This window comes from Cyrtonyx montezumae, unplaced genomic scaffold (genome assembly GCF_038088225.1).
Source record: "Cyrtonyx montezumae isolate F1298 unplaced genomic scaffold, pur_monq_1.0 scaffold_1, whole genome shotgun sequence".
NCBI classification, from domain to species: Eukaryota; Metazoa; Chordata; class Aves; order Galliformes; family Odontophoridae; genus Cyrtonyx; species Cyrtonyx montezumae.
The window spans coordinates 20,547,501-20,573,453 of record NW_027071825.1 but is presented as its reverse complement, the minus strand read 5'-3'; the positions used below and the strand labels follow the sequence as shown (position 1 = coordinate 20,573,453).

Below are 25,953 nucleotides of genomic sequence, written 5' to 3'. Positions count from 1 at the left end.
CTCCCAATGGTCTCTGGGATTCATTAAGGCAGTGGCAAGGGTTCAAGATGACTGGAGAAAGGGTTTGGAGCCAGCAGCACAAAAGGAAGAAACTCATTCTGTTTTGCCTTGTTATATAGGCTAAGAAAGATGATTTAATAACCACTTTTGATCATAAACTCTCTTGGTATTTTTTGTCTCTAGTATCATCCTATCAACTGAACGGATTTTTTTTGAAGCATTGTGAAGTTTGGCCTATGTTGCAGAAACAGCAATAATATTGATTATAACAGCCTGAATATTGAGGGCCATTTTAATCAACATTAAGGTTAATTAACTGTAACTGCAAGATTGACGTTGGATTCAAGTAGTGGATTTCAATCTGGTACTGTTGTGGGTCTGCTAAACTGAGGGAGTTTGAGTAATAAAGTTAAGAGTCACCAATTCGGTTTCAGTGACCTGATGGCATCACAGAGCAGAGCTGCTTTAAAAACCCTCACAACTCCTGTGTTAAAATGTTACTTTATGTTGCCACTAGTCTAAGTAGAGTGCTACTCAGTTTTGGTTTTCAGACTTAACTGGTAGGACAAGAATCCATACATTTACTTAGCTATTTCAGGTATCTTCACTTCTGGTGCTCCCTTTCATCCAAGCATTTACTCACCTAGTAACACTGGTGGCTTCTCTTGATCTGAGTCAATGAATCTTCCTTGAAAGTGGACGACAAGGAATAGCTTGCAATATTCCACCTGAGGCTGTTTAACTTATTAGAAGGTTATTGTTGCCGTATCTGAATGCACAGCTCCCTGTGCATTCAGAATGCCTTGAACCTTCCTGTGCTGCATCATCTCCTTGTGTTGGGTAATTGCTATTCCGTAGCCAAGGAGCAAACTGGAGCCCTTTTCCTCTTCAGATACTAGCAGCCACCACGGCTCCTGAAGATTTTATTGGTATTCCTGATGTTCACCACTTCCCTTTCCATACTACTGAGATGCACCCCCTTTTTATTGAGCATTTGTAAGTTTTCAGCAGAACAAAATGTTTTTGTATATTTTCTTAGGAAGAAAAGAAGCAGTAAACCAAAGTTTGTGTGGGGGAAATAACCAAAAAATCATTAAAGGGAACAAAATTCTATTTTGTGTCCCATGCTTCTATAAAACATTTTATTAAAGACCTTAAAGGACAATCAGGATCAAGTCAGGAATATCAGATTTTCAGCGCAAAATTGTTTTCCTTTCATTTTATTGTTGCAGGAGAACACACAAGCTGAAAACGAGGCCAATTCTTCCATACTTCAATGTTTTTGAACTACTTGCTTTCCTGAACTGTTGCAAAACAGTACTGGGAAAGTGGGTGTCTTCTGTTTAGTTTCGGTCAAATAAAATCTGATCAGTTTCCCCAGTTTCAGCAGGAATGAGGAATTAGGCAGATTTTTATTATGTAGTCTGGCTATAGTTAGAAAGGAATGACAGGGGAAGGACCAGATACAGAAAACAATAAAACAGCAGTAATGCTGATGCCAAACTATGTTTTCATAAGAAAAAAATGAACAACAGATTTTTTTTTTCTGAATTGACAGCTATTTGTCCTCACTTGTGTGAAATACTGACAAGAGAATTTTTTTTCTGGGCAGATTAATGCACTTTGTTTGATTTCTTCGGAGTACTGTTCTTTGATGTTTGTATAATTAAGGTTTGGTCCATATACCTAAAGCCATATTTAGTAATTCAATATGCTACAATAATTATCTTTGGAGACCTTGGTTTTTTAGAATACATAATTGTCAGCCTTTAGGAAATCAGATGGAATAAGGTGTTAAAGAAGAACAACATGCTTTGTGAACATTATGTCATTAGTGAACAGCAGGGGATAGTCAGACTACCTGTATGCATTTTGTTCTGCTGCTTGGGTCTAATTGAAGTGACTTTTACTGGGAAAAAAAGGCAAGTGAGTGGCAACAGGAGTAGGAAAATCATTGTTGGTTTAATATGAATTGGATATTCTGCAGTGAAGCTTCCGTTCATAAATATGTATTTTATTAAGGAGAGTGGGCCAGGAAGCCTTCAAATCCATTTTCAGCTGTAGTATCACGCCAGATATTCCAGATAAATTCCACCTCTGTGGAAATATCTGGAGTAAAACTAAGGATCCATTTTTCCCTCACAAAGGAAAAAGCACCAGAGATATCTATTTTCCACTGATTTGAACAACAAATCAAAGTGATGGGAAACTTGTTAGACAAAACAAACAGAAGACATTTAGACTTGGGTCTTGAATGTGTTTGTCCATCCATAGGGGTGAACTTCATATAACTAAGGATGATGCATTTTGAATGTTTGATTAGAACGTTCAGTAACAAGCGTGTCCTAAATTCTCTCCCTGATTTGTAATAAGCTTGTGTGTGCAGGCTCATCTAATAGCACTGCATGTGCAGCAGCATTGTGCTACTTCAATCTTGTCATTAGTAAATGACATGCAGATTACACCTGTACAGACGTGTATGACTCTTTCAAAGAGTATCCAGCTTCAATGTTATTGTTAATCCCACCGTAAAAGATTGCCATAATTGGGTATGAATTGTACTCCTGTCTTCTGTTTCCATAATGTGTTTGGTTACATTGTCACTGTGCTGCAGCTACTTTGGTACCTTGTAAAATATGCAGAACAACATTTAGTTTGAAAATGGAACATTGGGTTGTTTTCTTATCTTATAGTAGCTCTGACACACGTAAGTCCCTGCAGGAGCATTTGCTCTGGGAACTCTAGGAATTAAGGATGTAATATGTAGCAGACTGTGACCTTAAAATCAGATATATAGGAAGTAATAATTAATACAGATATATACTTTAAAATAGTATAGGACAATAATCTTAAATACTTAAATTTTGAGAGTGAAATAGCTCTTGGGAATACTTGAGATAATAAAAAGTATTTTGAAATGCAGTGAGTATAAGAGTTATAGAGGAATGATGAATACTCCTCAGGCAAAGCATACAAAAAATGAAATGATTCCTGCATAATAGCCCTGAGAAGCTGTGAACTTTACAGCAGATAAGGAGATGCTGTAAACATTTCAGCGTTTATGATCTGGAGAACAAAGATTTGTTTAAGATCTAAAAGATTTGTTTACCTAACAATAAAGCACCGACTTGTGCAGGTGATGCTATGATTCCTTGAGACTTCAGAATTAAAATGGAATTACATGAACTTCAGATCCGAGCAGTGATGGAAGCCATCTGCTAAATGCCCTGTAAACAGTGTTCGTGTTCCATCACTAGAACATTATTTCAGGTAACTGCAGAAGAATAAGTAATTAGAACAGGAAGCATGGTGCTAGGTGAGAATGAACTCTTGGGAGGGAAACTCTGGTCATACAGAATTGAATGAAAATTCCCCTTAGCTTTAATGTTAGTCAGTTTTGTTTTCATTATCCATTTGACCCGATAGAACACTTTTATTACATTTAATTTGGATATACTAATTACAATTACACATAGAATACTGTATATAAATATATAAACAGACTTATACACACATACAGGATACATAAATGTACACAATGCATGCCAGCAATGAAGCAGATACGGGTACTATTCTGGAAGGTATATAAATCCTGTGCTCAAATTAAACACGTGAATTGTACACTGCTATGTAAATCAGGTCCTGAGTGCTAGGGATGGACACACAATCCCATAAATTGGAACTTCTTTGTGGACAGAATCGATGTGTTGGTCACTCTTGCTCTCATTAAAATAAATCTAGATTTACAGTAAGTAATTTTGCAACAGATAGACTTTATGAATTGCACTGTAATTATGAGTGCAGTGCTTCGTGCTGTGTTTACTCAAGAATGCATGCACAATCACAAGAGAGGTCAAAGAAAGGTTTACTGTTGAAGCTGAGTCTGTCACTGCTTTTTTAGAAACTTTTATCAAAAAGTTATGCCCAGCAAAACTGTGCAGCTTGCCTTTTGATGTTTTGTCTGATGAAAAACTCTTGTGAACATATCTTGAAAGAGACCATAAAATAATGCCCTTACATTGGCCTTTTAATTAACTATTACTATAACTCCACTGCTTTTACAGTTCAATAACACAGTTTTTTGTGGATGGGGCACTGGGCTGGTTGCCACTATTATAGCATGTTCTAACAAGCATCCTTCACCCAAAGAGAGCTGCAGGGAGCAAGAGAAATCCTTCAGTTTTCCTTTAACTAGTCGTACATGCGCTAAAGTCGTACATTCCCAAGGAAAAGTTTAAAAAAAAATAAGGTACAGAAGGAAGATCTGCAAAGTTTGGGGTAGGTATTGTTATTAAACACAAAATATTACTAATTCTGGGAGGATGTGCATTTTGTGATACATCAGAGCCTGCTGAATACAGACACTGTTTTTAATGCCACATCCCTGAAAAAAAATCCTGCGTTGCCTCAATCAGAGCAGTGAGAAAGGGCAATCCTTCTGCTGGAGCTACTCCTGGCCATCATACTGTGGGATTAACTTCCATTTCATAAAGAGGATTTATGATTACTGCAGAGATGAGCAGGGCAGCTCCTTGTAGTTCTGTGCGTTTCCATGGTTGTACAGCAGTCCTTCATGTTCTGCTTTATAATGACAAGCAACCAAATAAAAAATGTGTTTCTAGTTTTTCCTCAGGAGGAAAAAAAAAGAGTTAAAGAGTTTTCATTGTTAAGAACTGGAAGACTCCAAAAAAGAGGGGTGAATTTCACGTTCCAGGATTGGTAGTAATGCGTAACTTTGCAAGTTCTTTTAGAGCCCTGCAAGACAGCAGTTAATATCAGATTAACTGCAAATCGATTGTTTGAAATATGTCGTTTCTTCTGGGGTGTTTGAATGCTCCCAAATAATGAGCTTGGGAAGGTATTCATCTCCCCAAGAGAAACAAAAGTTTCTGTAAACTTGACTTTAAGAAGTATTGCTGCAGGCAGTGAAATCTATACAAGCAAACAAAGCCCAGGAGATAAGTTGCCTTCTGGCAGACTATTAGAAAGCATTTTCTTCCAAACTTGCATTTCTTCAAAATAACAACTATTATTTTTAACTGGGAATATTTTCTGTATGAACTAGTGTTATTACAAGCCTTGGGATCAGAGTAACTTCTGTCTCTAGTCCTGATGCACCATATGATACACCTATGGGAACATAATCAGCCACAGTTTGCACGAGGCTCAGACAGTACTAAAGTAGTGCTATCAACCTGGTCACACACCCATGGTTCTTGTGGGAAAACAAACTAAAGATGAAAAGAAAGTGCTTTAGTTAGCAGTATTTATGTCGGATTCCTTGGGATCATCAGGGTGCTAGAGGAGGAAGAAAACCAAAACCCACCACCACCAAACAAAACCAAGAGTGGAGCTCCTCCATGCTAAACTCTTGCTGCAGCAGAGCCACTCTCCAGGTGCTCTCAGAGCTCTGCTTCCTCATGGGGCAGGACTCCAGCAGGCAGCAGCAGCTGCAGGAGGGCCCTGCCTGTGTTTCAGCTGAGAGATGTGCAGAAGGAGTCCTTTGGGGATCAGTCAGCTTTGCTATGATCACTTTGGACCTTAAAGAATCTTTAGGTGCAAAAAAAAAAGTAACTCAAAGAATAATTTTGAAAAAATGCTTTTCAGAGCTTAAAAGGGTTTTTTGTTATTGTTTTGGGGGTGGCTGGAGAACAGATTTCAAGAACTCCAAACTCAACTTAAGCCCCAGGGCTCTGGGGCACTGCAGAGCTTCTTTGCTGCATGCTGATACCTTCTGTAGCCCTACAAGGGGACTGCAAAGTTGTTCTCCAAACACTTTCAGCTTTTTCCTTCATGTTAACTTGAAAAAAGGTCTCTGAATGCAACTCTTATGAGAAGCCAATAATAATGGTACGATGCCTACCTCTTAAAAGGAAGAACTCCAAATATTTTAGAGGAAAACTCCTGTTCTGTGAGTGGAACTATTGACTTCCCCATACAGCTGAGACAATCCAGACATCGGAATAGGGCTAGCTGTTCTGCCAGCTAGCAATACACTGGGAACTTGCAGTGGTCTATCCAAACCTGGCCTTTTCATGTTATGAGAAGGAACTATATCTAGCTTCTGTTTAAACCAAACCAAAACAACAACAGCAAAAAATACCAACCCAGATCTAAAAAAAAAAGAGACCCTAAACCTGTTAATAATAGATTCCATCCACCAGCACCCCCTGGTCCCTCTCTGCAGGGCTGCTCTCACTGTTTTCTTCTCCCAGTCTGCACACGTACCTGGGATTGCCCCAACTCAAGTGCAGTGCCTTGCACTTGGCATTGCTGAACCTCATTATATTCTCATGTGCCCACTTTTCAAGTCTGCCAGCTCCCTCTGGACAGCATCCCTTCCTTCTCTGGTGTTGGCAGCAAACTCACCGAGGGTGCACTTGATCCCATCACCTATGTCACTGGTAAAGATTTTAAAGACTAACAATCCCAAGACATTGGTTTGCCAGGATTTTCTCATTTATTCATTTCAATGGCAATGTATGTCTGTGAGAATATCACAACACAGGAGTAACTTACCATGAAATATTGCAAGCTACAGTTTTACTTATTTCTTCAGATAAATCAGTGCAAGTGTTTTACTACATCTGCTATTAAGTACAGTAGTTTTAAGTCTTACACTGTGATCTGGCATTCCTGGGAGAGGGAATACAGCAATTTTGGGACTGTATTCTACAGAGCTCCTTTTGTAAGTCGATGGGTATTTTGAAATAAGTTATATGTGGAAATTTCAGCAGTTCCATAAATTCTTGATGAGAAATCCTGAGCTCTTGTTTTGGGGGAAGCTTCTATTCTAGGGCTGCACCAATGACGGTGCTCAGCTTCAAGGATTTAAGATCTATGTCTCACAGTTTAGATATCCCTATAAAGTAATAGCACAAGAATGTGCTGCAATTATAAATAACATCTCAGACGTGACACAAGCGCTACAGATTTGTTTGAGACACGTAGCAAAGATACAACTGATTCTCTGCTGACAGTTGGTATTCCGAAGTATTGAGTTTTCTATTTAGATGAAGTTTTCCCATTATGACTCTTATTTCTGCCTGCATTTATGCTTTTATGCCTTTTCCTTTTTTTTAGGACACGTTCTATCAAAAATAAATAATTAAACCACAGATGAACTGTCAAAAGGGAACATTCATATTTTAACGCAACATTAACATTTTGGTAATTAACATGGCAGTTAATGCTTTTAGCAGATGTAACAACATTAGACTTGTAAATTTTAATTAAAGCTAATGGTTCACGATAGCTGTAGGGATCAGGCATCCTCTCTGGATACTGAAAACATGTCTAATGTGATTAGAAATACTAATTGAAGAAAAAAGGACTTCAATAGTGATGACTGTACTTCTTTATCCTACTAAATTATTACAAACCTGCAGCAACTTTTTTAATACATTTGTGAGAGGAAGATTGAAGAGTCAAATGCTCCCCTTGAAGAAATTAAAAGGGGTCAAGAGAATATTACAGATATTTTCTGCATGTTAGAAGAGGGAAATTTATTAATTGAAAGCCACTTCTCCCTCCTTATTCTCTTGAGACTGTATTCCCAAGAAATACGGTAAAGTTATTTGGTTACATTTCACACCCCTTTTGGATTTAATTAGGAACTAATATGTTAGTTTTAATTCCCTTAGAGGCTTTGAATTCCGACGGCAGGCACAGAAACAGGACTGGCACTGGGAACTGTGACTCTGGTGGATGTTTCTCAGCTTCACTGCAAGTTAGGAGATTGGTAGCGAGTCCTTTTCACGGCTTGCTGAAACATGAAACATTTTAATAAGCACAGGGAAAGGATTAGTTTTACTAAGGGTAATTACAAGCTGCTAGCCACCTATAAAATGCACTTACATTTTATTGTAAAATGCCAACAATATTTATTTCACTTGTTCAGCGGATTTTTTTTCTTCTGAATCTGGCTCAAAATTCTGCCAAAGTCGGTGGGAAAAATCTGTAGCCCTTATTCTAGTAGAATTACCATAGAAAATCATGTCCTTTCCACTGGGAGTTCTGGCTAATAGAGATTAAATGCTGGAATTGAAGTTTGCTTTTTTTTTTTTGATTGACAATAGTTATTTTTACTATAAATGCGGTTATTCCCCACTAGTGCCTTTAGCTGTGCTTCTGTCAACACCCTTCCAACATCATCATAAATTATTATTCATTTACTTTGCAGTGCAGGCATAGGCTCCATTCCACTAGGCAAAGTGCAAAGACATGGTGAGAGACAATTCCTGTTTGGAAGAGTTACACTCTAACCAGTTGTGACAAAGGCTGAGAGAAAGGATGCCAGGAGAAGAAATGCTGTTTTCTCCTTCCTATCTGAAATAGGAAATTTGATCAAGCTTATATGGGAAGACTGAAAAAAAGCTATTTGAAGAAAGCTTATCAAGTAACACTGTAGTTCAGAACATTTGCAAAGATTTTTATTAGTTTCTGGGGACAGAGCCTCCAAGCAACATAGAAACCTTCTTATCTTGTGCTGATACTAAATATGAAAATTAAATAGCGTTTAAGTAATTACAAACCTTAGATGCCTTTCTCCAAAGGTGTAAATTGTATTAAATTCCAGTACAGAAAAGATCTCAATGTGTGTTTTGAACAGCTGTCCAGTTGTATCACCAAGCATGATGCAGTAGTCAACTGTAAGTCTGAATATTCCCCTTTATAACCCATCCTGCTTGAGAGAGGAGTCTGGTGCAATAGCCCTATTCCATGCTGGTTATAATATCTGATGAAATAAAAAAGATAAAAAACAAAACCCTAAACACAACTCACTAACATCAGTCTGATTTTGCCAGCTTTACAGGTGGATATTTGAAATGACATCGTGACAACCCTGAGGAGAACTGCAAAGCTGCCATGAGGTCAGTGGCTTCTTCATTTCCTTGTGTGTTAACTAACCAGGAAATGCTTTGTGCTGTCAATTGTTTTTCACTGGGAAATCCCATATGTTTTACAAACTGTGTTCTAAATTTTACCTGTATTACCATATTCAAAAATATCTTCCACAAAATCTTCAGGGCTTTGACACTGAGGCTTATAAGGGTGAGGACGTCTGATGTATCCAAGAATTTAGTCAGGTGGGAGGGGAAACGAAAGTTATGGTTGAGGTGTCAGTACAGTACATTCTCTAGACACAGTGTTGTAATTTCGAGGCACCAATGAAGCTAATGTGATTCAGCACTTGGATGTATGAACATGGGAATTTATTTTGTTTGGCATAAAATGTTGCAGTTCTGGATTTTCTTAAATACTGTACTACTACTTCATGGTAATAATGACTCAAGCAGAACACAGTCTGTGGCATCTGTGACTTACTGAAGGAAAATACAAACTGAAGTGATTTTTTTTCCTTTCTGGTTAAAAGAACATTGCCAGATCCCACAGGCAAGGCCAGGTCTTCAACTGTGTAAATCAGTGTGACTTCACTGAAGTCAGAGCGGCTACCCTGGCTAACTCTAGGAATCTGAGCCTCAGTGACACCAAGTATATTGTTTATAGTTTTTATTGGCAAGTGCATGTTTATAGACTTTAGGACAGTTTCTAATCCTGTGTCATATCGTAAACACTGCTGCCTCAGACAAGCAGACATAACAATTATTTGAAAGTTGTAAGGCTTAACAACTTCTATAAGAGTTCCTTTTATACGAATAACACAAGTTTCTGGTTTTCTGTGAAAGAACTTCATGCATGCAGGGCCACTGCTGGACACGAGTTAGGTAATTTGTACTGCTGCAAGGAGTGCTAGCAGCCAGGCTCTGGCATTCAGAGCAGGAAAATCAATAAATTTCCAAGGTAAAACTTAAATGTATATCAGGGAATACGGCCTCATCAGTGATGAGAATTTCACTGCCACAGAATTCCCGAGGTCAGCAAGTTTCAGAGATTCAAAACAGAAGAGCAAAAAAAACCCAAAAAACAACGAACAACAGTAGCTTGATGCATCAGACTATAAGTATTTGTTAAACAGGATATTCCAAGTAAGAGTTATTTAATGCAGCAATTCCTATCCAAACAATGTCTTCTAGGTTCCCTGTCAGGTTTTGCTCTGCAGCCAGGGCCTGCTTAAAAACTCCTCTTTTATGATTTGTCATTTGCATCTCCTACACCAATGCTTTATTTTAGTGATATTTCACAAAAATATTTTGATTTTCGACTGGGTGGATATATTTTTTGGGTAGTTTTCAATCTGCAAGTAGAATATACGTTTCAGTTTGCTTCTACTCTTAGTGTATGTACTTTGTGTATGGCAAAAGTTTTCCGCATGTGACAACTAGGGAGGAATCAGAAACAGTACATTGCATAAATAATGTTTTAGGTTTCTAAACAAAAGAAGGACTAAAATATTTCAAATTACTGCATTTAACATTTAGAACAATAGTTTTTTTTGTGTGTGAGTGTAAATTAGGCACATTTTGGTAATTCATTTACTTGCTGACGAACACTGTATTTCCTTTTTTTAGTGAAATTTCACCATGATTTTAAGTTCCTTAAGCTGAGTTTTTTCTCACGCTTGTCTATACAGCCCTGCACAGCAATACTTCTAAGTGTTCAGGGCTCTCTGATGGCCCTGAAAAGCAGTTCAATTCCTCAGTATTTATTGTGTGAATGCTAAAATGATTTGGAGCCAAAAGCAGTAAGTGATTGTGTCCATACTCCTCTGAGGTACCTGTATTTCTACATTATTTCCTGTACAATTTTTTATCACTGGCAAATATGGTCATTTTCTTATATTTTCTCACCCTTTCCACGAACCTTCCCAAAATCTCTGGCAGGTTTGTGTAGTGTGACAGGCTCTCAGTAGGAATGTCTCACGAGACCTACTGAAGCCATCAAGCTTTGGCCTTATCTTTGTTAAAACTCTGTCTTTAAATCACAGTCATTACTTGGCCTCACAACATCTACCACAGCAGGTTTTCTACTTCTGATGTTTTTGGAAGAGGTTTCACAATAATTTTTTATACCATTACCAACTTTTTCCTTAAAATGCTCTTGGCCTGTCTTTTACAGTTAATGTTTAAATAGCCAGAGCTTTTGCTACTTTTTGTTTCCTTCATCTGAACACAATATTTTTAAGAATGCCTTTTTGCTTCTATCCATTACTCTCCTGCGGAGCTCAGCTGATCTTCAGAGTTCCTTCTAGAAGCTTTGACAGCTGATATACATTTGCTCAGCGATCCTAATGCAGGTCACTTTCCCCTTTGGCTCTTCCTTTTAATTTGCTTCTGACAAGCTTCCTTGGCATCTTCTAGTCCTCTTTTCAAAGTTCACTGTTCCTATGGAAAATTTATTTGTCCCCTTCACTTCTACAAGGGTGGTCAGTTTGAATGTATTGTGATCAAAATTCAAAAATGGTTCTTTGATACAGAAGGTCTGCTTCATTCAAAGCAAGAGGTCTCTGAGCTCCTCTAATGAATTGAGTTTAAAACTGGCATAATATTCTATCATAATATTTATCAAGTGTGGGGAGAACTGATATCTCTTCACTCCAGCCATCACACCTTTCTAATTTCCATGCCATGAAACAGGTAGATGTCTTTTTTACTGATACTAACAAAGAACCAGGAGAGAGGGAAACTTTAAGCCTGAAAATTCAGGCTTCAAGGTTTTATGGTGAACAGTTGCTCCTTTTGATTAATTTCCTCCAGTTTATTGATTTGAAGAACCTGAAGAATTGTTAACCAGTGAGCGGTTATGTTACACTCTTACGTCCGTGACCCCGACGACATCTATTCCCAAGCTTCTCTGTCCTAGTGAGCTCTTTTGCCTGTAATTGTTAAAGTTTTAAAATCTATATTTTTCTTGAGTCTTAAGTTTATGCTGTTAATGAACATCTCAGGAAGCAAGATGCACAGAGTCCTAGATAATAGGAGTAGCAGGAATCACATTAGGAATCACCTGGGGAATAGGTCTAAATGTCCTCAGTCCTTGCTTGACTTAAATGTCATTGCCTAACAGTCTCTAACTGGTTTCAAGTCTGGTAATCAAGACCTGGCAAAGACCAGGTTTCTGGTTCAATGATAATAACACACAACAATCCCATTTCAAATAACATCTTTTGTCATCATTTGATATTTTAGATATCCTGAATGGTGGCCTTATTTATAGATCATATATATCAATAGATTTCAGTGACCAAAGAAAGACTCATGGAGCTTTCTTAAATTGATTACCTAATTGACAGTACTGAGGTTGGTGAAGTGCAGCAACAATGACAGAGTGACATCTGCCAGTGGAGCTTAGGTAACATCTGTAAATGAGTATCTGTAGTTACCAACTGTCCAACATTGTTACATATGTGTTTACCAAATTTAACAGTAAATTATGCATGTCAGTATCACTACTTGCAGACTGTTAGTGATCATCAAAATTAACTCCCAAATTAGAATGAGTGGGGGATGGCTCTAACTCTCCCATATATATTGTAGGAGAACTCACATCTAGGATATCTAGGAGAAAATATAGTTGATCACTTAGGACCCTTCTGTAATTCACAGGATCCTTCTCTGCCATCTCTACATTCTCCCTTATCTAGTAATCATTTTCTCAGTATGCAAAACTAGTGTGCTTCTCTTGCAAATACAGCCAAAAGATATTTCAAAAAGAGGTGGAATGAGATGGTACGAGCAGTCAACAAAATGACAGTGAGTCCTATGAGAGCCCTCTATCTCCACAAACGTTAACCTAAGGCTAACCATAGGGACCAAAGTTGTCAACTAGCTCTAGTATGGGGAACTGTACGCCTAACTCCTTACTTCTGCTTTCTGGCCTGTTTGATTCCAGGTGTGGAGCATCTGCCACACCTCCAGCTGCTGGTAAGGCTTAGCCCAAGAGCTGTGCTCTTCCTCTCTGATCCCTAACTCCAGCATGTCTTCATCTGTTTTCTCTAAGCCTTTCTTAGCTGGTTAGTCAGTGTCCCCTGCAGCCTCCAAGAGAAGCACTTGCCAGAGATAAGCCTGCTCCTTAACAATCCCTTAGGCTAGTCAGTCTTCCTGAGCCTTTTCTGCTTTTCTGATTCTGTTGGATGTGAAGGCTCCATTACCAGGAATGCTAGATGGGTTTATTAAAGTGAAAATGCACACTAAAAAGCAAAGGAAAACATTCCTTTATAAGCAAATCTTTGTACAGCACAGGTCTGAGGACTGACTTCCATAGTACAAGGCAGATTTGTCACCCTGCAAATTTTAAATGTGTATTTTATTTAAAATTAGGACAGTATTTTACTAAAGCCTTTTTTTTTTTTTTTTTTTTGTAAGGCTCTTCTTGCTGGTTGTGACAATGGGCAGTTAACTGAAGCAGCATAGTCAGCTTTAGGTCTTTGGGTTCTCAAAGCACCAAAAAGAAAATGGAAGCAAGCATTTTTTAGCCAAGTGAGGCTGGAATGCAGGAAAGAGAAGACGCTGCAGCAGTTGGTAGGATCAGGCTAAAGCAGTGGTTGGGTTCACACAGAGAGGTCAGAACACTGCAGAAATGCAGTAATGGTAGCGACAGTGAAACAATAAATGGGGAAACTTGAGGAATAAAAATGAACCTAAGTGCAGAGGGTATAAAAATAACATCTTGCACAAATGCAAACCAAACAAAAAATCCACCTGGCTAAAAACATCAAATGACATACTGCTATAATCAAGAGGAAATCTGTGGAATTGTTGATAAATGCATTAACATCAGAGAAAGGAGAGAAGAAGCAAAAAATAATTTATTTTTGATCCATGAGTTTCTATCACCATACACCCCACAGATGTCTCAGTGCTGAGATCCGCCTCAGAAGCAGGCTGCAATTTTGCACAAAGAGCACATTCTGCAAGAGACTTAGATAAAGTACAGCTTTAACTGTTACAAGAAAATAAGACAGTTGTCCTTTATGTAAGGTTTCTTCACCTTAGGAAGAAGCTATTTGATCACAGCACTGTGTAACCTTCCCCAAGAAATTGTGTGGGTATCCTTCGTGCTTTTTTTCTTCCCATCGTTGGTTCTTACGACCTCTACTCTGTGAGGCGAATTGCTTTTCCTCATTCAGGATGAACTTTCAGGAACCCGACAAACTAGCGGTGCTCTGGAAGTCACTGACTTCCACCTGAGTAACCCCGGCACAGTGCTTGTGCGAAGCAGAACCAGGAGGGACAGGACACACGGACAGCCCGGTCTGCAACCCTTCTCTTTCTCCAAGTACTGCAAAAGGAGTTCGGTCACTTGCTTCTGGTGTGCCCGAGTCGGTACCGAACTCCTCATGGTTTGAGTATCACAGTGCTATCCACAAAACGAAAATGAAAGCACGTCCTTCGACGTCGCTGCGTTCCGTGGCAGCCAGGGCCGAAGCCTCAGGCGGATGCCGACCGCGGAGCCAGCGCCCTGACTTCCAGAGGCCTAAGCGTGTACTGCCGCCGCCGCTGCCCACCCAGGTCCGAGCGTGCCCGACAGCACGAGCGCTCCCTGCCTCACAGCATCCTCGAGCTCATTACTGCGGAGCCGGCCCGAGCCGCGCAGAGAGTGCCGGCGGCGGAGATCACGCCCGGCCAGCTCCTACGGAAAGCACCGCCCGCCCCGCCGAGCTGCCGCCGGGCGCCCCAGGGCCACGGGCAGCAGGGGGGCGGCGGGGCGAGGCGGAGCCCGGCGGCCGCTCCGCCTCCATCCTCGGGGATGCCGGGATGTTTACGGGCCCGGCAGGAGCGGCGGGGGGCGGAGAGGAGGTCGGGGCCGCAGCGGGTGCCCGAGCCGCCGGCCAGCAGCCCCGCTAGGCGCCTGCCGCGAGTTGTGGCCCGGCCACGGCCGCAGAGAAGTCGGTGGGCAGAGGAGGCGAGGCCCGCCCCGAGCCCCGCGCCGGGAACGGACGGAGGCGGAGGCAGAGGCAGGTTCCCGGTGAGCCGGGCGCGGCGGGGCTCCGGGGCCGGGAGGCGCGGGGCTGCGCCCGCCCGCATGGAGGCGCTTCCCCCGCTGCGGCGCGCGGGGTCCCGCCTCCCGCCGCCTCCCATTGGTCGGTGGGGTTCGTTCTCGCGGCGTCATTGGGCGGTGCGGCTGCCGCTCCGCCCGCCTCTAGGGCAGGGAGCGGTGCGGGCCGGGGAGAGAAACTTTCTGCGGGCAGGGGTAGGATGGCGGGTGCTCGGCTCCTCCGCTCAGCCGGTGTCCCGCGGGGCAGCGAGGGCCTGCGGCGTCGCGGTGGCTGTTGAGGAAGCCACGGCGTTGGTCCCGCAGCGGCTGGCAGCTCCCTCGGGAGCCGGGGAGCGGGCAGTGCGGCCCGGCCGCTCATTGCCTCTGGCTCGGCTCCTTGCGGTCGTGCCACGGCAGGAGCTGCCGCTCGTGGTGCCGCTCGTGGTGCCGCTCGGTGTCTCCGTGCAGGAGCCCGGCCCCTCTCACCTGGCTACCGGCCGTGCCCGGGCAGGTGCGGTGCTGCTCTTAGGTCCGCCGGCTCCGCCTTGGGTTGGCCGCGCTGTGCTGAGGCTGCCGAGCGTGGGCCGCGTGGCTGTGAGACCTGGAGGAGCTGAGGCCTACTGAGAAGCGCTGGGAGCGGGGCATCCTCCATCAGTAAAAATAAATAATAGACAGATAGGTCAGTATCTATATTTTTCCCAGTGGCTCCGTGTTTACCTTACAGTAGTACCCGATCTCCATTCTGCGTGTACTTGCTTTGAGTTTCATCTATTGTCCCTGCGAACTGTCCCTTCAGGATAGATACTGTTCTTTGCAACTTGAGCTTTTGCTTTGTGTGTCACGGGAGGCATCAGTTCTTAAACATTGTAGTTACTTGCACAATATGACTGTTATTCAACTGCTTTCTCAGGTTGGAATGGTAGCATTACTTCTCAGGCCACGCATGCATGGTAACTTCACGGTTGTACCAGATGCCTTTCCTGTATGAGGCTGCATGGCAAGCCTGGGATGCTGAAGTTACAGTGGAGACAACATAAGGCAGACACTTCAGATAGTTAGATGTCGCATGGGTATTTGCAATTCCACTAAATTGTAAGAGCAAAGTTTTAAAACGTGTTCCATTCATTGCTGCTTTGGAAATAACTCAGACTTGCAGTATTCTAGATGTTTAAAGTTTTGGACTCATGCTTCTGCAAGAGTGATGAAGTGCACTAGAATACCCTGATTAGTTAATGGGCTCTGAAAGAACAGGAGAAGGATAAAATGCTTTTTGTTGTGGAAAGAGGGAAGCTTGCAAGTAGCTTCAAGCAGCTTTAAACTAGGAACTTACAGCCCTACAGTGATATACATACATATGTGTGTGTATATGATAATGAAATAAAGTTACATGAAGGGTCACTTGCATGTTCTTTGATTTCAAAATATTCAGGATGCTTTATTTAGAAATATCTGATGTTTGGGTAGATGAATTTTCAAAGTACACTTAGACTCTCAGTGAAAGGGTCAAGATACTGCTGCTCTCCTAGGTACCTTGTATTCAATGTAAAAACTAGTCATTGAAGCATAAAATAAAAAAAGGAATTTTAGTCAACAGGGAATCTTGGTTTTGGTTGACTTACTGTAGTGCCTTCCAGGGTCTACAGGAATTAGGCCATTTTCATCCCTGTTGTAGGAATTCCTTTCCAAGGAAAAGGAGAAAATACCATTCTAGATTTCTTCTGCTGAAGATGTTTGAGGGCACGAGAAGCCCACATGAAAGATGTATCCACGGGAAAGATGTATCCTGTGGTATCCCCTGAATCGTAGGAGTGGTGAGGCCTGCCTTTACTTCTCTTTTTTGTGCCAAATTTGAGTTGAATGCTTTCACCCTGCTATATTTGTTCACTGCGATATGTTGTTGAGGCAGTTTGCTCATGCATGTGAAAAATGCATATTTAATAGCCTTAGTATCTGCATTCACATTAGTGCTGCATTTGGTTGTATTGCCATCGATCCTTCGTTGCCTTTGAAAGATGGATAGTCTTCCAACCCTCTGTGTTGAATGGATGAATTCATATTATCTTGAGAAGTCTTTTGGGAAAAGTCAAACTGCAATAACTTCTGTGTGTTCTGGGGAATCTTTTGATTATGTGGTGCTTATCCAGAAATCCTGACTGATTCCCAGAAAGTGGTGCTTATGGCTGACACGGAGGGGGAGATCTTGTGAAGGTTAATACTGTGAATAGTTGTGGGAATTTTCTGGTGATGAAGTTCCAGAAAACTTGTTCAGTTAAGCTGTGTTTCATATGGCGTGCAACAGAGATGAAAATAACTGGCCAAAATCCGAAGTGGTGATGAGAGCAGCCTTTAGAGCACTCATTTGCTGTTATTTGTTGTGGGTTGAACCTCACTGGCCACGTACAAGTACTTCAGCATTGCAGTGCTGTGCAACATCGCTCTCCGTTGCCTTCTTAAGAAAGAACTGAAAGGATTTGTTTTTGTCAGACTATCTAAAAAGCTGAAGTAAGGCAATACTTCTAAAATGAGTTGCTTCTCTGGTAAAGATAATCCTGTGTGTTTGAGTCTGGGGAGTAACTGCAATTCAGCTCCCATTTCTGTAGCTAGAAAACGAATATATTTCAAGTGCCATTATTGCCTACTGGACAGGCAGAGTATGTATGTTTATATATGGGAGTTTGTTAAAAAATTTAAACAAGACACTGAAAAGAGGGATTTATAAGAGAATAGTATGTGTTAGAATCTTACTGTGCGTGGATTAAATTGCTGATACCAGTGACTTTTTGCTGTTGATTCTAGGTGGCAATTTAAATAGACTATTTACTTCATGTGGCATTTGGGAACTTAGCTTCAAAGCTCTTTGCTTTAATCTCCTTGGGATGGTTTATAACACAGTTATTACTGTTATATTTAGTAGCAGGACCAGATTAATTTCTTTACAATGCCATGAGAGTACAGCTTGTAGATTAGATGCTTGCTGAAGTCTTTGAGAGAAGTGGTGCTGGCTGCTGCAGTGTTGATGAACCAGTTGCTTTCAGTTCATTTTAATGCTCTGTTGTCAATATATGATGTTTACAAAGCTATTGATTCCTTGTAAACTGGAAGGCAAAAATATCACAGGTAAAGTTAATGTTCATTCTAAAATAAGTAGAAGCTTGCAGTGTGAAAATGTATAGCATTCTGGCCTGTAGAGGCCCTTCTTCTGTACCCTTTTCTTCCTCATCTGAAAGCAGATCCAAAAAAGGAGTTGTCTTTGCAGCAGTGAATTTCCAATACTTGCCCTGAGTGAAATTCTGAACTGTGTTAGGTGTGTGGGCTGCTTGTGAGGTTCGTAGAGATGATTGGGGCTGGGGAGCAGGAGCAGTGAGCAGCCTGTGCATGCTGCACTGCACGAACAGTTAGTCATTGAGGATACTCCAGAAACAGCAGTAGGTCCTGCAGATTTTTGCTGGCAAATGTTAAATACAGAAACAGCTGTGAAGCTGTGTGTTGGCCTGCAGAGGTAAGCATGCTGGCTGCAGGCATTCTGCTTCTGGGATCCCACACTACTCACCACTGCCATGGTAGCTGTGGGACTAGGAGGCAGTGTGAAAGGAGCCTGAAAAACTTCTTTGAGTCTGGCTGGTGTTCCTGCTCTGATCCTCTGTGATGTTTCCTTTCATCATCTTTGGGGTAGCTCAGGTTTTGAATTACATAATGAAAGTTATGTTTTAAAACTGTCCCTAAGAAAGGTAAACCCTGCTCGTGTGTTGGCCTGGGGAGGGATAGGTTCATAAGGGTTTCCAAATCATGTCTTATCTTCCTTTCTCTGAAAATCTTATTTATTTGTTTATTTATTTATTGTATTTTGACCATATGTTTTGTTTCCTGCTTCTACATACCTGTGTGGTATGTTATTGACAAAACTCTTGGCTTTGTGTTGAATAAGTAGTTTTCTCTCTCTGTTGGCTGCATTTCTGTTGTTGGATTTAGTTATTTTTTATCATGCCTACCTAAAGCTGAAGTAAAATGAAACACGAGGTAATGCCATAACTCACTGTTGCCAGAAGGGAAAATGGTCATTTCTTTCTGATCCCTCCCTTGTCTCCCACCTCTGCCCTTGCTCAGCAAACTGAAGGCTCTCGCAGCCTCCCCTGTGCCTTGCCCAGCCTGTGCTGATTGTGGAGCACGGGCCTGGCTGCATTTGGGGTTAAACTAGCTCAGCAGACGTTCTAGGGGGGGTCAGGATCTCTAAGAAGGATCATGTAGTAGAGAAAGGAAGGCTTAGGTTCTGGTGAGCTATTAGACTGTTCTGTTTATTTTCATGCTTGAGGTGTAATTTGACCAGAGATTTAGCTGGTGTAAATTAGGGCTGCTCTGTCCCCAGCTGCATCTTCCCCTCCCTTTTCTGCCATTGCAGTTCCATCTCTGTCTGTGCAAATGGAAAAGGAACTGATCTGGAGAATAAAGATGGAGCTGCCTAACAGGATTGGCTTCTGGCTGGCTCCTGTAAAGGAGCACGGGTTCCTCCTAGGGCAGGGAGCAGTGCTGGAGGGAGGCAGTGGCCCAGGGGTGGCTGTGGGCCGGTTCTGCTGGTAGTGGTGTGCTCCAGTACTGTGTGTGAATCAAGATTGCATCACAGGGAAAACGTTTGCAGGGAATGAAATATTTCCTTTGTAACTTGCTACTTGGTATGAGGAAACGGCAGTCAGATTTCTTAGTGGTGGAACAGGAACAGAGTGAAGATGGAGATGCATCCTGCGTCTGTTTGTATGAGATAGCCAACAGCTGGAAAAAAAAGGCAAGTCAGTGCAGGTACAGCCCATTGGGAGCACCTGGAAAGATAAAGGCTCTACCTGTGTGACACTACTGGTGTAAGGAGGAGGAGGAAACAAAGTACTTGTTACATTGTGCGGGTGGATAAAGAGGAAGAGAGGTGGACCTGTGAGGTGTGGCCTTTCATCTCCTGTTAGCCAGTATGCACAGGGGGCTCCAAGCAGCTGGGCAGCGGCAGTGCCCAGAACCTATGCAGGGTTGGAATAAAGAGTGTGCCCGATGAATCTGGGTGGTTGGATGGATGGATGATAGAGCTCTATGTGCACTCTTACTGTATTTGTTTACTTCTTTTAAGTAATTAAAAAGTAATTTAATCTGTATGTGCTTGCTTCTGCTAAAATTGCTCTTGCTAAAACCAGCACTTAACACAGCTTAAATGTCTGTGCATATTTGGCTTCTTCTGTGGAGCTTGGAGTGGACAGATTGGGAGTTGGGGATTTGGACGTAAATTTTTTGTCCATTTGTTTTAAATAAAAATAATGCAGATAATAGATACTTTTAGATCAGCAAATGCTGAGGATTTGTTTTGTCCTCCACATTCGAGACTTCTCACAGAGCTGCAATCCTACAGGGAAGATTCAGCTGATAGTGTATTCAAAATATAACACTTTTAGAGGCTTTCAAAAACTTTAGAGACTTTTAGACAAAACTAAGGTAATCTTGTTTACATATATACATCTATATTCAATCATATTTACTGCTTAAGACTTTTTAGCTCTGATCCTGATGCTTCTGCATTTACCAGTTTACCAATGAGTATGTATTTGTCACATTCTAGACATTTTTTATAAATGTGAAACAAATGTTTCATTTTAACCACTGTCAGCTAATAGTAGCAATCATTCTGCGTGCAGAATCTATGAATGTGATGGGTAGATGTGTATATGTGTGTATGTTTGTATATAGTGCGTGTATAATGAGTGTCTATATGTGTGTTCATATATATAATATATGCTAATTGGGATAAATTACAGACTTCCCCGTACTAATGATTAATTTGCCCTTCCAGTATGGAGTTTACTTGATCCCTTGCCAAATAAGGTCTTGATCTTGGCAGAGTTCAGCTGAGTGTGAACTTAAATGCATTTTTCTTTCTTAATGCATATAACTAACCTAGCTGTTTAGGGAGCATGAAAAAAGAAATGGGTGTGGTCAAATATTTGTTCATCAAGTGAATGGATGGTTTAAATAATCAACAACAAACATTGCAGTAAGCCATAAAATAAATAAGTGTAGCACAAGCATGTTGCAGACTGTATGTTTGTCATGATGTGTGTATAGCAGCAAAACAATGAACAGTGTGAGCTGGGCAGGGCAAAGGACCTGGGAAAGGGCAATGAGTGATGGTTGAATTGTTTATTATTAATTATTATTGTTAATTATTTCACATTTTCGTTGTTGAAAATGCTTTTAATCATTTTTAAAAGATGTTTCCTAGAGAAGTAGCAGCAAGTGAAAAGGATCCTAGGGAGATTTAGTTAGCAATATGTGTGGTGTTAGTGTTTACAGGTTAAACTGAGAGCCTTGGAAAATGTGCTCTTTGCTGAAGCTGCCTAGGTATGAATTTGTCCAGAAGCCAAATGGGTTTGTTGCAAATATTGTCCGTAACATGGACTTTCATATGCTCATGTTTGTCTATTTTGCTCTTCACAAGAGAAACTACAAAGTTTCAGCGCAGGGTGTTACATTCTACACAAGCGTGGCATCAGCTGCCTTGTGCAAGTGTTGCAGGCCTTGGCCACTGTCCAGGAGTGTGTGAGCAGGAAATGGGAGATGCTTTTTCAATTATAATTTATTCATGAGCCTTAAGTGCGACCAGTTGCATTGGAGCAGTATGGATTGGCTTTTTTTCCCTTTTTTTATTATTTGAAGTGTTTCAGCATATTTAATCATTTCTAATGCTGTTTTAAAGCTGACTGTGCAACTCTGTGAATAGACAATAGTAGTGTGCATATATAACTATTTCATTTTCTTGGTCTATGTTAGGAATAATTTTCTGAAAAGACACTGGAAAACTTTGCTGTTCGTGTTAAATAGACACATATTAATTGTGAGTCTTTGAATCCTAGTGGTGTGGAGGTAGGTAAATAACTTCTTGAAATGTATATTAACTCAGCTGAGTTGAGTTTCATCTCCCAGCTACATTTTGGAATAGAGGGGGAAAAGCAAACCCACTCAATTTGAAGTAAGGGAGGAGAATTTTAGGTAAACTGCCAGGGGTGTTTTCTTTCTTGTGTCTTTTGCTCGGATGGAGCAAGGGCACGAGGGCTTTGGATGCATCAGTATTCTAAGAGCAGCTTGTGAGAGTACTGCCTGCGTGCTGCTGTGCTCCATCCTCCAATGCTGTCAGCAGTAGGTGGGTGCTGAGGAAGGCAGACCGGTATGGCTGGCCCAGCCAGGTACAGGTGTTTGGAAATCTTAAACCATTTGTTTCCAGAACTGTTCTTTGGTTTCAACCAGAGTGACTAGTCTAGACAGCTACAGTTTGCCATTTAAAATGCTTGCTAGATGCAGAAGAATCCAGCTTCATGACCTATCAAGTAAAGTGTATAAAAGACATTAAATGGATGCTTGTTTCTGGAGGGCCAAGGTCCTCTAGAAAAACAAGCAAACAAAACCAAACAAAAAGTAAAACAAAAGAGACTTAAAAACTAAAAAAGCCCTAAAAGTAATCTGCCTTAATTTGCAGCACAATCTGGAATTAAGAAAAGGACGTTCTATCCTCTTTGGAAGGGAACTAAGGTAACCATGTACCTGACCAGCATATTCTGAGCAGTGCCAGCTTGTGTCTGTGTTAGCAGTTATTGGAGTAATTAAATCTATGTTCTGCAGAAAGTGTGCTGACATTTTCAACACTCAGTAATCCTTTGATTTAAGTATATTTATGTTTTTAAAGTGAAGACATTGTTTATTCTTTGACATCAGTTACTGAATGTTTCCAGCTAAGGTCCTAAACTAAACAAGTCTGTAGCATGTAGTACTGGAAGCTACATATTGTTGAGGCTGTTGATGGTGTTTCCTTCAGGACTGTACTTTTGTGTTGAAGAACTGCTGTCTGTTAAAAGAACATTAGTGTCTGAATTCTGGGAAATATATTTCAATTCTTTATGGACTTTGAGCTATGAAAATAGCATTTGAAGAAGCACATTTAATGCAGTTAGGCAGCGCGTGATGCTTGGTCTCCTGAGATGTCTTTATAACCAGGGAAAAGTTTTAGTTATGGTGAGGAAAACAAGTTGCAAGGATTTCACATTTTTTCTAGATACCTTCTTCTTTAATAATGTTATTTATTAATGTCCTCCAGCGTGATGTAGCAAGGAACTCTGGTCCCTGCTGAGGAGCAGGCCATCTGCTTTGGTTTCTGTACGAGTCCTTGGCAGTCTCAGCTGCTAGTAGAGGCCAGGGCACACCAGCTGGGAGGTTACTTGTGCTCTACAGAGGAAAGCACGTACTGCTGAAGTGGAAGGTGAGGCTGTACGTGTGCCTTCCTGCTACTCCAGCTACTACTTGCCTGTAGTTTTGTTTAATTTCTCAGGTACTGTGGAGTATTTTTTAAAACTAAAATTGTTTTACTCTCCCTCTTTGTCTTGCCTACATTGTTTTCCTGTGTTTAGGTAATTTTAATCTGAATCAGCTTTCCTGATCGTGGGTATGCATCTCTGTATTGCACTGCATGGTATTCACCAGTGCTCTGTCACCTCCAGCTCCCCCTCCCTCCCCCAAAGCCACTGCACTTCTAAGTGTCTTAGGTAGAAATCTCAGAATTTGAAGACTTCTATTTAAAAAGCAGAAGTGTTGATTATGCGACTTGAGCTTTCATCTGGGGCTTAGGAAGGAGAATTGCATTTGGGGCTACTTCAAATCTTTGCGTAGTCTAATGGACTGGTGGGGGCTCCATTTGCTTATGTGGACTCAGTGCATGGAGAAAACCTCAGATATTACCGAAGTTGCTCTGCAATTGTGACTTCAATAGGAAAAAATAGTTTTCTTGTCTGTATACCGAGGTACTTCATCCTGTATCCTTTGTGTGGGTGGCTCTTTCTGTTTTGAAACATCTAGAAGGACAAGGATGTAAGGCATTGGTAGTGAACCAGAAATCATCTCAGACTTGCAGAGTGTTAGCAGCCCTGGCTGAAGTATAAGAGGAATCATATATGCTGTGTTCCTGTAACCAGTCATCGCTTGTACACAGCAAGGTCTGAATCTTTGAACTTTCAAAATTACAACAGTTGCTCTTCAGAGAGGATAGAAGAATCTTTAATTGAATGCATCTTTTATAATTCACATGTAGCAGGCAAGGAGGCCTTTCCTCCTATGTGATTCGTGGAAGTGCATTTGAAAACATTAGTCAGATTTGGCACTTTGGGCACTGGTGGTGTAGGTGGTTTGCCTCTTACTTCATCTGTTGGTGGTTTCTGTGAACTGCTGTGTATCGAGGTGGTGGATTTGCAGGAGGTTGTCATAGGTGTGGTTTCAAGAGGAGAACGTTGTTGCATTTAAACACTTGTATTTGCTTTTTAGTTTTAAGTGAGCCATAACTGCTTGGCAGCATTTAAGTGTCATTTCACCAGTAAATTAAACATGAAAGACAACTTTGGAAGAATAGTAATTATTGTCTGAATTTAAATTAAAGATAAGTATTACTCTGCTATATTTTGACCTCTGGAGCTTATTGTTGAGGTGGAAGGCATGGCTGTCTGTGAAAACAGTCTTTAAGTAGGAAAATCCAGTTCTTCACTATGTTGACAAACAGTACGAGAGATGATTTTGCATCCTCGGTGCTTTTTTGCACCCTCACCATTTTTTATGATTGAAATGCCAAATTACTATAAAATACAAATCTGTCATTCTCTCTATGAACATAAATCATTGATCTCTAACTTTCCTCTACGAAAACAATAAAAAAATCCACAAGTTAATAAATTTTCCTTGTTTAACTGTGGTAGAACGTATTTGTTACCACTTCAGCTTTCTTTATTCCATTCTAAAAGCAAAGCACGAGGTGCAGTCTTGTGTTGTTTGGGTTTCAGTGTGGTTGCGTTAGGATTTCTGGCCGTTGGCAGGGAGGCTTTGAGGGGATGTGATGGAGCCTGGAGGAAGTCGTCAGCCTGGCATCCTTCAGCTGGCTGGAAAGTTGCAAGTTGCAGGAGTTGTGCAGCATCTGTCCACCAGCTCTTTTCTCATTTCTCCCCACTCTAATATTTTTCAAAATCTTGCCATTTCTACTTTGTTCGCTTTGCCTCTTGTATCAGTTTGATCACATGTTTTCTGCTGACCTGCCTGAAATAGCTTTTTTGGATCTCTTATATCTTTGGATTAGTTACAGCCAATAGAGTAAACCAAAGTCCCAAAGTATATCCTCTGTGAAGGATAGGAAGAGTACTTTGCTGAGTGCCCAGATCTCTCTGGAGGATGTATGAGCTGTGGTGCTGGGAGTGGTTGGTAGTACTGAGGTGGGTGGGATGCGTGCTTTGCTGGGAGTGAAGGTGAATAGTGATAGGCTGTGTGTGTCCTGCCTGCTGCTCAGCTCACTGGTGCAATGCTGCAAGAAACTCTGCAAAGCTACTCAGTGATTATTTGATCCATTAGCTACGTTAACACAGTGATGCTGTAAGAATTATGTTACTGTGAACACAAGTGGTTTGTTAGAATTTCTTAAATGTTTTGCAAAGAGCTTTAAGAAACTTTGTCTAAGGTTCACTGCTTTCTCTTGGGAGCTATTTCAACCTTTGTAAGAGTGTTGAAAGGAATTACCGGGAAGATTTATTTTTCTCTGTTTTAACAGAGATAGTAGTTTGCATGCTTTCATGCTGAACTTCAGTCAAATGCTAGATGAAAAACTTGTGTGATCATTGTAGAGAAAGGTTTGTGGAACTTGAACAGGTTGGTGTTCAGGAGGGCACACTTGCAGTGTTTGAAGTATACGGATTTATCTGAATAAAATTATCTTAGGAAATTTCCTGGTGGTAACTTGAGAACTTACAGTATTGGAAGCAGAAAGTAAATCAGTCAAACACTGAAAAGCTGGAATCGTTTTGCAGTCATACATATCTCTTGTTCACTTGGAGGCCTTGCCAGGTTTGACCAAGTGGCCAACAGTGTTGCTTAGTGTTTGAATACATGTTGAAACAGTTGTTGAGGGCTTCCTCTTGTGTAAAACTTGATTTCATTGTCTGGGTTCAAGGCTGCTGGTGAAGTTTCTGTCCTATTCTACTGAGTAGAGTAGGCACGGTGCTCTTGTAGCACTAGTAAAGCTGGGTGCTG

At 41.1% G+C, this 25,953-nt stretch overlaps 1 protein-coding gene across 2 annotated transcripts in view; it reads left to right on the top strand.

Moving 5' to 3' along the window:
- The first annotated feature begins 14,640 nt into the window (after positions 1 to 14,640).
- NEK7 (NIMA related kinase 7) overlaps positions 14,641 to 25,953 on the top strand; it is a 61,575-nt gene continuing 50,262 nt past the window's right edge. For both annotated transcript variants that reach the window (XM_065742999.1, XM_065742991.1), the window contains exon 1: positions 14,641 to 14,851. The gene's annotated coding sequence lies outside the window, so the exon portion shown is untranslated. The remainder of the gene's footprint in view (positions 14,852 to 25,953) is intronic.